Source organism: Ornithorhynchus anatinus, chromosome 5 (genome assembly GCF_004115215.2).
Source record: "Ornithorhynchus anatinus isolate Pmale09 chromosome 5, mOrnAna1.pri.v4, whole genome shotgun sequence".
In the NCBI taxonomy this organism is placed as follows: Eukaryota; Metazoa; Chordata; class Mammalia; order Monotremata; family Ornithorhynchidae; genus Ornithorhynchus; species Ornithorhynchus anatinus.
Genome location: NC_041732.1, coordinates 81971712 through 81984947, shown reverse-complemented (window position 1 = coordinate 81984947; position 13236 = coordinate 81971712). Strand labels below are relative to the sequence as shown.

Genomic DNA, 13236 nt, shown 5'->3' with positions numbered 1-13236 from the left:
CCCTTGACTCTCTCCCATGCCGCTGCTGCCCGGCACAGGTGAGTCATGACTTGTAGCAGATTGCCTTCCACTTGCTAGCTACTGCCCAAGCTAGGAATGGAATGAGTATGCCTCTGCTTGACTCTCCCTCCCAAAGTCAAGACTGGTAGAGTACTGGAAACTCTCCAGGTGTGACCCTGAGAGGGGTCAATAAGTAAATGAATTCCACTGATTGATCTTGTGGCCATAAGGAAATCCAGAACTGGCTTATGAGGGGTTCCCTGATGCTACCTTCAGCATCATGGACATCTAGAGTGGGCTCCATAAAGTGTAGAAGGATCCATGCCATTCACACAGCACTGGCATTACTCACACAACATTAGAGAAGCAGCATGGCCTAGTGGATAGAGCACAGGCCTGGGAGTCCAAAGGTCATGGGTTTTAATCCTGGCTCTGCCACTTGTCTGCTGTGTGGCCTTAGGCAAGTCCCTTCACTTCTGTGTGCCTCGGTTCCCTCACCTGTAAAATGGGGATTAAGACCGTGAGGCCTAAATGGGGCAGGGACTTATGTTGTATCTACCCCAGTGCTTAGAACAGTGCCTGGCACATAGTAAGTGCTTAACAAATGCCATCACTATCATTATTATTATTATTATGAGGGCAGTGCCCACCCAGGGACTGTCCTCTCACCAAAGCTCGGGTACTCATTGTGCGCCCTCATTTTGATGTGGCCACACGGTCACTTCCAAATACCAGCAGAACCACACACTTTTGACTTCAGAAATGTTCAGTTAACCTGGGAAAAGCAATCAAAGACCCCTCCAGGGCCAATTCTACTTAATCATGATAAGACGAGATGGCTTACCACATTAGCCCATATGTAATTACAATGATTTTGGGATTGCAATTATAATATGCTACTAACATTCAAAGAATAAATAATATTGCTCATTGACAGGCAAGGAAAGGGATATGAGTATCCTCTATTCACGAATAGCTTTATCTAAATATTTTTGATGTCTCAGCTCTTGAATCTGGCAATGTGGGTTAGCAATTTGCTTGATATTGTAAGTGTGTTATCTTCTTTTTTGGCTGGGGGTGGAGGCTGATGAGGGGAGAGAGGGGAGGTAGGAAGATTACACTGAACAGCACTAGTATTTTGCAGGCCCAATGCCCCCAGATTGAGAAGCAGCATGATCTAGTGAAAATGACTCAGACCTGGGAGACAGAGGATTTAAATTCTAATCCCCACTCTGCCAATTGCTTGAGGTATGATCTTGGACAAGTCACTTAAATTCTCTGTGCCTCAATTTCTTTATCTCTAAAATGGGTATTAAATCTTAGTCCCTCCAGCTTAAACTGTGAGTCCCATGTGGGACGGAAACTCCGTCTGATCTGATTATCTTTCATCTACCCCAGCACGAGAACAGTTTGACATATAGTAACTGCTTAACAAATAAAATAATGATAGTAACAATAAAAATATTCTTCTCATTGAATTGTACTCTGTGTTTGGGAAGGTATTTAGAGTTAGTAGACATTATCCCTGCCCTCACGGGACTCACTGTATAATGGGAGAAACATACGCTAAAATAATTTGCAGGTAGCAGGAAAAAGGAAAATGGCTTTGTAGATGAGTGAGTTCATAAGCAATAGAGCATGTAGGAGAGTGCTGAAGGTGATTGTGAATACATAACGGTTGGTGCAAAAGGCTGTAGTGATCCCTGTAGGAGGATAAAGCTAGGGGAGAGGAGATGTCAATCAGGGTAGGCCTCCTGGAGGAGAAGAGACTTCAGAAGACTTTTAAAATGGAGCCAGCTACAATTAGGTGGCTATCAAGTGGGAGGGAGTTCCAGTTGGAAGGAAGGGTGTATGCAGGGAGTCAGAGGTGGAAGAGGTAAGAGCAAAGCCCAGAGGAGAGTAGGTTAGCTTGAGAAGAACAAAGAGTTTGAGCTGGGAAAAGAAAGTGGGTAAGTAGCTGGGGAGAGAGCTGATTAAATGGCTTAATTGCAATGATCAAGAGCTTCTGTTTATGCAGAAGAGAAATACTTGACCACTGGAGGTTTTTGAAGTGTGAGGAGGTGTGTGCAAAGCATACTGGAAAAGTGTTCCAGGCAGCAGAGTGAAATATGAACTGGAAAGGGGAGAGCCTGGAGTCAAGCCAGGATAAAACTCCTCACTCTAGGCTTCAAGGCTGTCCATCACCTTGCCCCTTCCTACCTCTCCTCCCTTCTCTCTTTCTACCGCCCACCCCGCACGCTCCGCTCCTCTGCCGCCCAGCTCCTCCCCGTCCCTCGGTCTCGCCTATCCCGCCGTCGACCCCTGGGCCACGTCCTCCCGCGGTCCTGGAATGCCCTCCCTCCTCACCTCCGACAATCTAATTCTCTTCTCTTCAAATCCCTACTTAAAGCTCACCTCCTCCAAGAGGCCTTCCCAGACTGAGCTCCCTCTTTTTCCCTCTGCTCCCCCTACCCCCTCCTTCACCTCTCCGCAGCTAAACCCTCTTCTCCCCCCTTTCCCTCTCCTCCTCCCCCTCTCCCGTCCCACCCCCTCAGCACTGTACTCGACCGCTCAACTGTATATATCTTCATCGCCCTATTTATTTTGTTTAATGAGATGTACATCACCCTGATTCTATTTATTTGCCATTGTTTTTATGAGATGTTCTTCCCCCCGACTCTATTTATTGCCATTGTTCTTGTCTGTCCGTCTCCCCCGATTAGACTGTAAGCCCATCAAAGGCAGGGACTGTCTCTATCTGTTGCCGATTTGTACGTTCCAAGCGCTTAGTACAGTGCTCTGCACATAGTGAGCGCTCAATAAATACTATTGAATGAATAAATTAATGACTAGTGCCTGGGTTGGAGTGGGGCCATTTGGTTGGAGAGGAAGGGGCAGATCCTGGAGATGTTGTGGAAGAAAAACCAGTAGTCGTTAGCGACAGGCCGAATAGGGAAGTTGAAGGAGAGGGAGGAATTAAGTGTAATGCTAAAGTTCTGGGCTTCGGAGACAGGAATCATGGTATGGCCAACTGTGTTTGGAAAGAGTCATGGATGCTTTTGTTGTAAATTATAATCTCTTCAGCATCTCTTTGCTATTCAGTGACCTATTATCCAACTTATAGATTTTCCAAGTTCAATGATTTTTTTTTCCTTCCTTTTAACTTCTGTTTTTAGGGCTTTTCCTGCTGGTTGGCACCTTTTTTTTTTATGGTATTTAAGTGTTTACCATCTGTCAAGCACCGCTCTAAGCTCTGGAGTACATATATACATGTTAATCAGCTGGATACAGTCTAAGTAAGAGGGAGGGCAGTTATTGAATCCCCATTTTGCAGTGGAGGAATTTGAGGCACAGAGAAGTTAAATGATTTGTCTAAGGTCACACAGCAGGCAAGTGGCAGAGCTAAAATAAGAGTTCAGGTCCTCTGACTCTGTTCCTTGCTTTATCAACTAGACTACGCTGCTTCACCAGAGAGTAGGTATATACAGAGATGGAAGGCAAAACTCAAATTAATCAGCGTTTTACCACACATTGGCTGCCCTGCAGATTTTAGTTCTACATGTTTTCCTGCCCCTAGTAAGGCTATACCAAAAAGGATCTGTTTAAAATCTTTTTCTTTTTTTTTTTGCTTTTTGATTTTCTTTAAAGGGAAAGAAACCACTGCAGTGTTCTTTTATCTAGCCGCTTCTGCTGTGGCTTAGGATGAACGTGCATCAGAGCAGGGAAATTGAGGGGGAGAGACAAGCAGAAGAAAAAGTGGGAAAGTAGATGAGTATAGCAGTAATTTTCCTTCAAGGAGAATGATCCTAAATCTCTTTGATTTTTTTTTATGCAGAAATTACTCCCTAAATGTAATATAACAGTTTAAGATAGTTATCAGGAAATCTATGAAATGAAGTGGAAATTTGGTGTGGGAAATTGTGTTTTTCATATATAATATAATGTGGAATTCCCTCCAGGCTAGTCTGGCCCTGATCCCATTTGTAATGTTTAAATTTATTTCCTAACCTGATAAAAATGGTCTTTTTGGGCCCATGAGTTAGAGGTAAGATTAGCATAAACACAGATGAGAATTTTTAAAGGATCTTTTGGAAAAGATGGGGAAAGGGTGAGAGGAAAGATATTTCATTTCCAGGATGAAAAGGAGGGGGCTTCATCTTGGCTTTGCTCTTTCAGTTGTGCTTGAAAAAAGGGAGTTGGGAGGCAGCGAAGTCAATCCCATATCCTGAAAGGGGTGGAGTGATTGAACGATTCCAATAAAAGAGGAATTAATCAAAGAAAGGATGGGCAGGGAGGTGGATTTGGGAAAGCAAGTTTAGGTGATCCATAAAATTTAGGAATCACAAAGATATTTCTGTATTATTAATTCTTTATTCTACGATTGTATTCTGCATTTTTTGTATTGTATTCATAGTTGTACAGAGGTACTAATTTCCTAAAATGCCTTTGATTTGGGGCCCTATCTGCTCTTCCTCCACCCACTTGAAGGTAAGAAGCAACATGGCGGAGTGGATAGAGCCCTGACCTCGGAGTCACAATTCTAATCCCAGTTCTGCCACTTGTCTGCTGTTGTGACTTACGCAAGTCACTTCACTTCTCTGTGCCTCAGCTCATCTGTAAAATGGGGATTGAGGCTCACAAGCTCACATGTGGGACAGGGACTGTATCCAACCCAATTTGCCTGTACCCACCCCAGTGCTTAGTACAGTGCCTGGCCCGGAGTAAGCGCTTAAGTTCCATAATTTATTATTATTATTGTTATGCACAGAATAAGCGCTTAACAAATACCATCATTAGTATTTATGAGCCTTGTCCTCTAGTTCTTGCAGACATCTTCTGCGTAAATTTTAGCCCTTCTTGATTCTTCCGCCTCAAGCTTAGCCTAAAGTTTAACACTAAGGCTGCTTCCCAATGGGCCTTTGTGCCCTCCCAGTCTATTTCCTGATGCCTCTTCCTGTTGAAGCCAGGGAAACCGAGGAGGCTTTCTGAATCCATAAACAGAGAGGAGGGCGGGGGCGTGAGCTTGTTGTGGGCAGGGAATTTGTCTGTTTGATGTTATATTGTACTCTCCCAAACTGTTAGTCCAGTGCTCTGCACACAGTAAGCACTCTAATAGAGAAGCAACGTGGCTCAGTGGCAAGAGCCCGGGCTTGGGAGTCAGAGCTCATGGGTTCTAATCCCGGCTCCACCTCTTGCCAGCTGTGTGTCTTTGGGCAAGTCACTTAACTTCTCTGGCCCTCAGTTCCCTCATCTGGAAAATGGGGATTAAGACTGTGAGCCCCACGCGGGACAACCTGATCACCTTGTATCCTCCCCAGCGCTTAGAACAGTGCTCGGCACATAGTAAGCGCTTAACAAATATGAACATTATTATTATTATTACAGCTGAATCAACTCAGTGACTGAATGAAGGGTGGGGATTACATTCTTTGAAGTCACAATTAGAGACTCAATGCAGATAATAATTGAGGTATTTAATTGCTTACTTTGCACCAGCACTGTACTAAGCGCTGGGGTGGACACAGGCAAATCATGTAGGAGACACTCCTTGTCCCACATGGGGCTCACAGTCTTAATCTCCATTTTACAGGTGAAGTAATTTAGGCACAGATAAGTGATTTGCCTAAGGTTACACTGCAGACGGAGGCAGAACTGAGATTAGAAATCCCATCCTTCTGTCTCCCAGCCCTGTATTCTATCCACTAGGCCACGCTGCTTCTCTCTGCCTTCCTCCCCCAACATTCTTATGGGACATAACTTTCGTGGGCAGGGAACGTGTCTTTTTATTGTTATATCGTATTCCCCCACGTGTTTAGTACAGTGCTTTACACTCAGTAAGTACTCCTTAGATATGATTGAATGAACTGAACGAATTTAACCCTGCCTCGGAGTGGAATCATCCAGGCTCCTGAGCGCTGAGATCCGATTTCGTCTCTCGGCCCAGTGGGTGGAGGCCTTACTCGGATTTGTCTTTGCTGGGGTTAGGCTGGAAGGAGCTATCCATCTCGTAGTTTTGGGGAACCCAGATTGGTTTAATAGTAGGATGCTTGGAGTTTGAATGATGGAGACGCACTGTCGATCCCTGGAAAAATGTGGGTAAGCATCCTGGAGATTTAAGGGTTTTCAGTGAGTAATTGTTGGCAGCTGGAAACATTTGTTGGCCTGTGTTTGGCAAACAAACCTTGGACCAAATTGCTTCCTTGGGGTTCAGCTGTAGGGATTATTAATGGCTAGAGTGTTTTTGTTTTCATTAATCAACTCATAGGAGGGAAATAGATCTGTAAATTTGCAAATTGAGAAACAGCAATGACCAAGGGCAAGAGAAAGAAATTGCCTGTTGTGACTCACCTCACTGATGCTTGATGGGAGTGAAGGGACAATATCCTAGAGCAAAGCTGGGAAAAGTTTTTAGGGAGATCACTCTTTGTGGCTTTTTGTTACATTTGTTTGCACCCGGCCCTGCACACTTAATAATAATAATAATAATAATGATAATTATGGTACTTGTTTAGCGCTTATGATGTGCCAAGCACTGTTTTAAGCACTGGGGTAGAGACAAGGTAATCAAGATGGACACAGTCCCTGTCGCACATGGGGCTCACACTCTTAACCCCCAGATGAGATAACTGATGCCCAGAGAAGTTAAGTGACTTGCCCAAGGTCACACAGCAGACATGTGGTGGAGCTAGGATTAGAACCTAGGGCCTTCTCTGCACACATGTGCACACGGGCTTCCACCCAGCCCTACACAAGTGACCACTATAGGCATATATAATAATAATAATTGTGGTATTTAAGTGCTTACTATGTGCCAGACACTGTACTAAGCACTGTAGTGGATACAAGCAAATCACGCTGGACAGGGTCCATGTCCCACATGGGGCTTACAATCTCAATCCCCATTTTACAGATGAGGTAACTGAGTCACAAAGGAAGTGAAGTGATGTTCCCAAGGTCACACAGCAGACAAGTGATGGAGCTGGGCTTTGAACCCAGGTCTTTCTGACTCTCAGACTCATGCTCTACCCACCAGACCATGCTGCTTCAACCAGTGGTGAGCATGATTAAAAGCATCCCTGTCCCTCAAATTTACCAGAATTTTCTTTGCTTCTGTTTCCTTCCTTCCTTCCCTTGAAAACCCATTTCACATAGAGTATAATGATGTTCATTTAACCAGGCCAGAAAATCTGAAACTCCATGTTTAGCACCAGCGAAGCAGTGTGGCCTAGTGGAAAGAGCATGGGCCTGGGAGTCACTGGACCTGGGCTCTAATCCTGGCTCCACCACTTGTCTGCTCTGTGACCTTGAGGAAATCACTTCACTGCTCTGTGCCTCAGTTCCCTCATCTGCAAAATGTGGATTCAATCCCTGTTCTCCATTCCTACTTAAACTGAGCCCCTTGTGGGGCTTATCTTGTATCTACCTCAACACTTAGTACAGTGCTTGGCATGTAGTAAGTGCTTAACAAATGCTGCAATATTATTATTAGTGGCTAATTATTTGAACCACTGCCTGCCAGATAATTATTGGGGTGTTAAATGACTAAGAAGGAAGGCTTCACCTTCTCTCTATGCAGGAATACCCAAACCATTCACATTTTAATACTGTCTTGGTAGCCAAGGGGAAGGCTGCTTCTGGAGAGAGGGGAAAGTGTCAGCTTTCAGGTGAGAGATGACTAAAACAGTTTCCCCAGTGGATTCCAAGAAGCCAGTCACTGGGAAGTCGCTCAGGTCAAGAAGCCGGCCTCTTCTGCTCCCCTTCCCTGGATTTTGCAGAGAGGGGGCAAACTCTCCAGGGCTTGGTTCCCACCACCCTTTCCTGACTTTTTTTTTTAAATGATATTTTTAAGCTCTTATCATGTTCCAGACATTGTTATAAGCAGTGAGGTAGACACAAGGTAATCAGGTGGACTCAGTCCTTGCCCCACATGGGGTTCACATTCTTTCTCCCCATTTTGCAGTTGAGGTGACTGAGGGACAGACAAGTAAAGTGACTTGACCAAGGTCACACAGCAGACAAGTGAGGGAGCCGGGACTAGAACCCAGTTCATTCATTCATTCAATAGTATTTATTGAGCGCTTACTATGTGCAGAGCACTGTACTAAGCGCTTGGAATGAACAAGTCGGCAACGGATAGAGACAGTCCCTGCCGTTTGACGGGCTTACGGTCTGATCGGGGCAGACGGACAGACGAGAACAACGGCAATAAATATAGTTCCTTCTGACTCCCATGCTTGTGCTCTATCCCCGAATCTACACTGCTTCTCTTTGAAGTGTTTTAAGTCCTCTCATTGAGACAACAAACCAGTGGTCTCTGTCACCCTCCCCCCTCCACACCCCACTGCCCTTTCTTTCCCTCTTCCTCCCCTTCCCCCCAACCCAATCTGCACCCTCAAATGACCAACATTGGTTGTGTTAACCCCATTCCCTGATAAGAGTGACAGGAATTTCCGTGTTTCCTGTGGGGCATGATTAAATGAGCCCTATATCAGGGCCATCCTTTCAGCAGCACCTTCCCAAACGTCTGCACATGGAGGGAAGATGAAGTCTAGGACAGAATGGTGATAGTGAAAAGAGAGATAAGCGAACTGCCATTGCAGTGGAACACAACTGATTTGGTCCCCTTCCCAGGGCCCCCTTCTCCCAGCCCCAGGTTTTTAAAAGCTCCAGTGAAAGTTTGGGCTTCTGACATTTTTGTTTTGCAAACCAGAATGAAGTGTCTAATTCTGATTTGTAATGCTATGGGAATGAAGTTGCCAGAAAACATGAAGAAAGGGAATTTCAGGTCTGTTGTGGGCAGGGATTGTCTTTCTTTATTGCTGTATTGTACTGTGCTCAATAAATACAAATGAATGAATGAACTTCAGGGACAATTAACTTAAGTACCTCTTAGACTCACTGGGCTGAAATACTTGTTGGGATCATCCAGGCCATTCTTTTACTTGATCAGTCAATCAATCAGTTGTATTTATTGCATGCTTACTATGTACTAAGAGCTTGTGAGAATAAAATGCAACAGAGTTGTTAGACACTCTCCCAGCCCACAGTGAGCTTACAGTCTAGATGGGGAGACAGATATTAGTAAAAATATCGATAGACTGTACTCTAGACTGTAAGCTGGTTGTGGGTAGGGAACATGGCTATCAACTCTATTATAATGTCCTCTCCAAAGAGTGTAATTCAGTGCTCTGCATACAGTAAGGTTCAATAAATATGATTAATTGATAAGCTAAAGATATGTATGCGAGTGCTGTGGAGCTGAAGGTGGGGTAAGTGCAAAATGCCCAAAAGGTACAGATCCAAATGCATGTGGGCAGGGAATGTGCCTACCCTCTGTTATATTGTTCTCTCCCAAGCGCTTAGTACAGTGCTCTGCGTACGGTAAGCTCTCAGTAAATACGACTGATTGACAGATAACTTCAGGGCAGATCTGTGTTCACAGCACCCAGATAGTAAGTTAGCAGCTTCCAGGGAAGGAGACATCATAACATCCTTTCTTAACATACTGCAGTGACTGCAGCAGATGATATCAATAGGTTCATGAAAGGTTTAGATAAACTCACGGTTGAGCGGCCCATGATGGGTTATTAGAGATAAAAATGAGGGATGTGAGTGATTCATTCCAAACTGTGAGGATAGATGGAGAGTAAAGGGTATTCTTGAAGATGCCACTGGAAGCCCAAGACTGGCCTGCACCGACCATGGTTCTGATCCAATTTAGCATTTCTTTCCTTCTGCATAGTCCTTCCACAGGTCTAGTAAAATCCCTTAATTTTCAGCCCATCTCCTCTTGACCTGCTCTCAAAATAATAGAGAATCAGTCAGTGGTATTTTACTATGTGCAGAGCACTGTACTAAGCACTGGGGAGAGTTTGATACAAGAGAAGTAGTAATAATAGTTGAAGATGATAATTATGATACGTGGTAAGTGCTTACCATGTGCCAAGCACTGTTCTAAACGCTGGGGTAGATACAAGTTATTCAGGATAGATGTAGTCCCTGTTCCACATGGGGCTCCCTCTCTTAGCCCCATTTTACAGATGAGATAACTGAGGCACAGGGAAGTTGTGACTTGGCCAGGGTCATACAGAAGACGTGGCGGAGCCAAGATTAGAACCCAGGTCCATCTGACTCCCAGGCCCACTCTGCTAAGCCACGCTGCTTCAAATTATCAGATTCGTTCCCTGCCCATAACGAATTTACAGTCTAGAGGGAAGATAGGCATTAATATGAATAAGTAATTTATAATGTACAATTTAAAGATAAGTACATAAGTGCTAAGGGTTGGGACTAGGATGAATATCAAATGTCCAAAGGTCATGAATTTTAGGGCATAGAAAAGCAACATGTCCTAGTGGAAGGAGCAAAGGTCTAGGAGTTAGTGCCTGGGTTCTAATTCCAGGTCCTCCACTTGTCTGCTGTGTGACCTTGTACAAGTCAAAGCAGCATGGCTCAGTGGAAAGAGCCCGGGCTTGGGAGTCAGAGGTCATGGGTTCGAATCCCACTTGTCAGCTGTGTGGCTGGGCAAGTCACTACACTTCTCTGGGCCTCAGTTACCTCATTTGTAAAATGGGGATTAAGATTGTGAGCCTCACGTGGGACAACCTGATTACCCTGTATCTACCCCAGCGCTTAGAACAATGCTCTGCACATAGTAAGCGCTTAACAAATACCAACATTATTATTCTCTGGGCCTCAGTTACCTCACCTGTAAAATGGAGTTTAAGAGTGTGAGCCCCACGTGAGTTATGGAATGTGTCCAGTCTGATTATCTTGTGTCTACCCCAGCACTTAATACAGCACCTGACAAATAAAAAGTGCTTGATAAATACCATTAAAGATAATAATTGTGGTGTTTTTTAAGTGCTGACTATGTGTTAACCACTATGCTAAGCGCTGAAGTAGATACAAAATAACATCTACATAGGGCTCCCTGGCTAAGGATGAAGAGGATACAGAGAAATATTCCTCATCACTCACACACATGGCTGATATTTTTAACACCCTTTGCTCACAAAAAAACCATGGATAGATTTAATTTTCTTCTAAAATCAAGATTCCATTCTAGTTCTTAACCCATTTTTCCAGATTTTCTCACTGTATATTTTACTGTGGCTTAAAGATGGAAGAGAAAGAAAGCACTGTAAGCTTGTAATTTAGTGTATTCACAGAATCATAGGGTTGGCAAAGACTTGAAAAAGTGCCATAGCCTCTTATCCTACAGAAATTCTAGCTGGGGACCTTAAAAGCCTGAAACGTGCTTCCTGTCACTAAGCTGCGTTATGAAATCGGTCTTTGGATTCTGCCATCTTTCAACAACCCGGATTAAGCCTTCAGCTTTTAGCGCTCCTCCTAGATCAAGGGTGAATCACTGTGTCTGTGTGGCTGTGTGGGATGGGGGGTAGTGAGAGGGTAAGGAGGAAAATCACCACATCCAAATTCATTCGATACTATTTATTGAGCGCTTACGATGTGCAGAGCACTGTACTAAGCGCTTGGAATGTACAAATCGGCAACATAGTCCCTGCCCATTGACAGGCTTACAGTCCAAGTCACATTTGGTTAATGGATTTCTTTGCATTTGGGACTCCTTGATGACCTTCTCAACTCTGTGATTCTCTGGGCTCTTTTATGCTACTTATTAAGCGCTTACCGTCTGCCAGGAACTATACTAAATGCTTGGGTAGATACAAGCTAATCAGGTTGGGGTTCATGGGGCTCACAGTCTTAATCGCCATTTTATAGATGAGTGAACAGAGGAAGAGAGAAATGAAGAGACTTCCCCAAGGTCACGCAGCAGCAGATAAGTGGTGGAGCTGGGATTAGAACCCAAGTCCTTCTCACTCCCAAGCCCGTGCTGTATCTACTAGGTCATGCTGCTTCTCAGAGGTTGATCAGAAAAGATTATCTGCTGCTTCTCCAGGTGCTTGTCTCTGGATTACACCAACGTAGAATGAAAGAACAGCAACTAATAAGAAAATTTAGAGATGAATCACTCCTCTCTTCTTGCTCAATCTAACCCCAATTCAAAGCATCATAGCTTCCAAAATGTCATCTCTGCTCCATGAATATGATTTTATAAAACTTTAAAAGGGTTCTAGTGTCTTGGATAAACACATTTAGATTCAGCTGTGCTCACTTAAAGTCCTCATAACATAATTAGGTAGAAAATCTTTCAAATATACATCTCTGTAAATTTCTCCTGGATCAGAGAAGGAAAGCCTTAAGTTTGGGGAGCTGGGGAGATAGAGGGCAGAAGGAAATGGGTGGAAGGCAAAGAAAGGAAATGAAGGAATTTTCTAAAAACTGATATGGTGCATCTTTATACTCCATACAGATGGCATCAAGGGATTCCATTCTTGAATGTGATTAAAGTTCCCTGAACACAAGTCGCTGTTACTTGTACCCTCTTACTTGGAAAAAAAAAAATAAGAAATTTTTCTCAAAAACACTCATCAAAAAAAAATTTAAAATAATTTCTTCTAAGTGAGAAAGGATCTCTTTGGGGAAAGGGGTCTGAGGGAAAAAATAAACCCAAATAATAATAATTGTGGTATTCAGTGCTTGTTATGGGCCAAATATTATAGTAAGCGCTGGGATAGAAGCAAGATAATCAGGTGGGATACAGTCCCTCTCCCACCCTGAGTGGGAAGGAGCCTTTTATTATTTATTCAATCTGACCCCCTATTCAAAGCACAATAGCTGCCAAAATGTCATCCATGTTTCACGAACATGTTTTTATAAATCTTCTGAGAGGGTTCTAGTGTCTCAGATAAATAAACTTCATTTAGTTTCAGCTGTGCTAACTTAAAATCCACACAACAACATAATTAGGTAGAAAATTCTTCAAATATACATCTCTGTAAATTTAATCAAAATCGCGATGACCCCATCACTAATAATAATCCCCTGAAATTTGGCTGCTTTCCAAGGATTCAATCATCTGGTCGTATTTATCGGATTATGAAATTTGTCTTTGGGATTCTCATGTTAGTAATGAAAGATACACTGAATGAAAACATGAGCCCGGCTGATTATCATCTAAGGAGGATTACATTTGTAAATAACCTTTCTGAAACTGGGCAGGCAATCAGAGAAAATCATTTTCTCAATCTGCTCTGGTCTATAGGAAAAAATCCCAGTTTGGGTCTGTGACCTTGTAGAAGAACCCAGAAAAGGTAGCCCGGTATAGTGGATAGTAGAGCATAGGCCTTGAAGTCAGGAGGTCGTGGGTTCCTATCTCGGCTCTGCCGCTTT

The 13236-nt window shown here is 43.6% G+C and overlaps 1 protein-coding gene and 1 non-coding gene across 3 annotated transcripts in view; one reads left to right on the top strand and one right to left on the bottom strand.

Moving 5' to 3' along the window:
* COLEC12 (collectin subfamily member 12) overlaps positions 1 to 13236 on the top strand; it is a 194929-nt gene that overhangs the window by 28002 nt on the left and 153691 nt on the right. The gene's annotated exons all lie outside the window — the stretch shown is intronic.
* On the bottom strand, positions 49 to 186 carry LOC114812724. Its single transcript, XR_003760375.1, has one exon. It is a non-coding gene; the product is annotated as a small nucleolar RNA SNORA7 (small nucleolar RNA).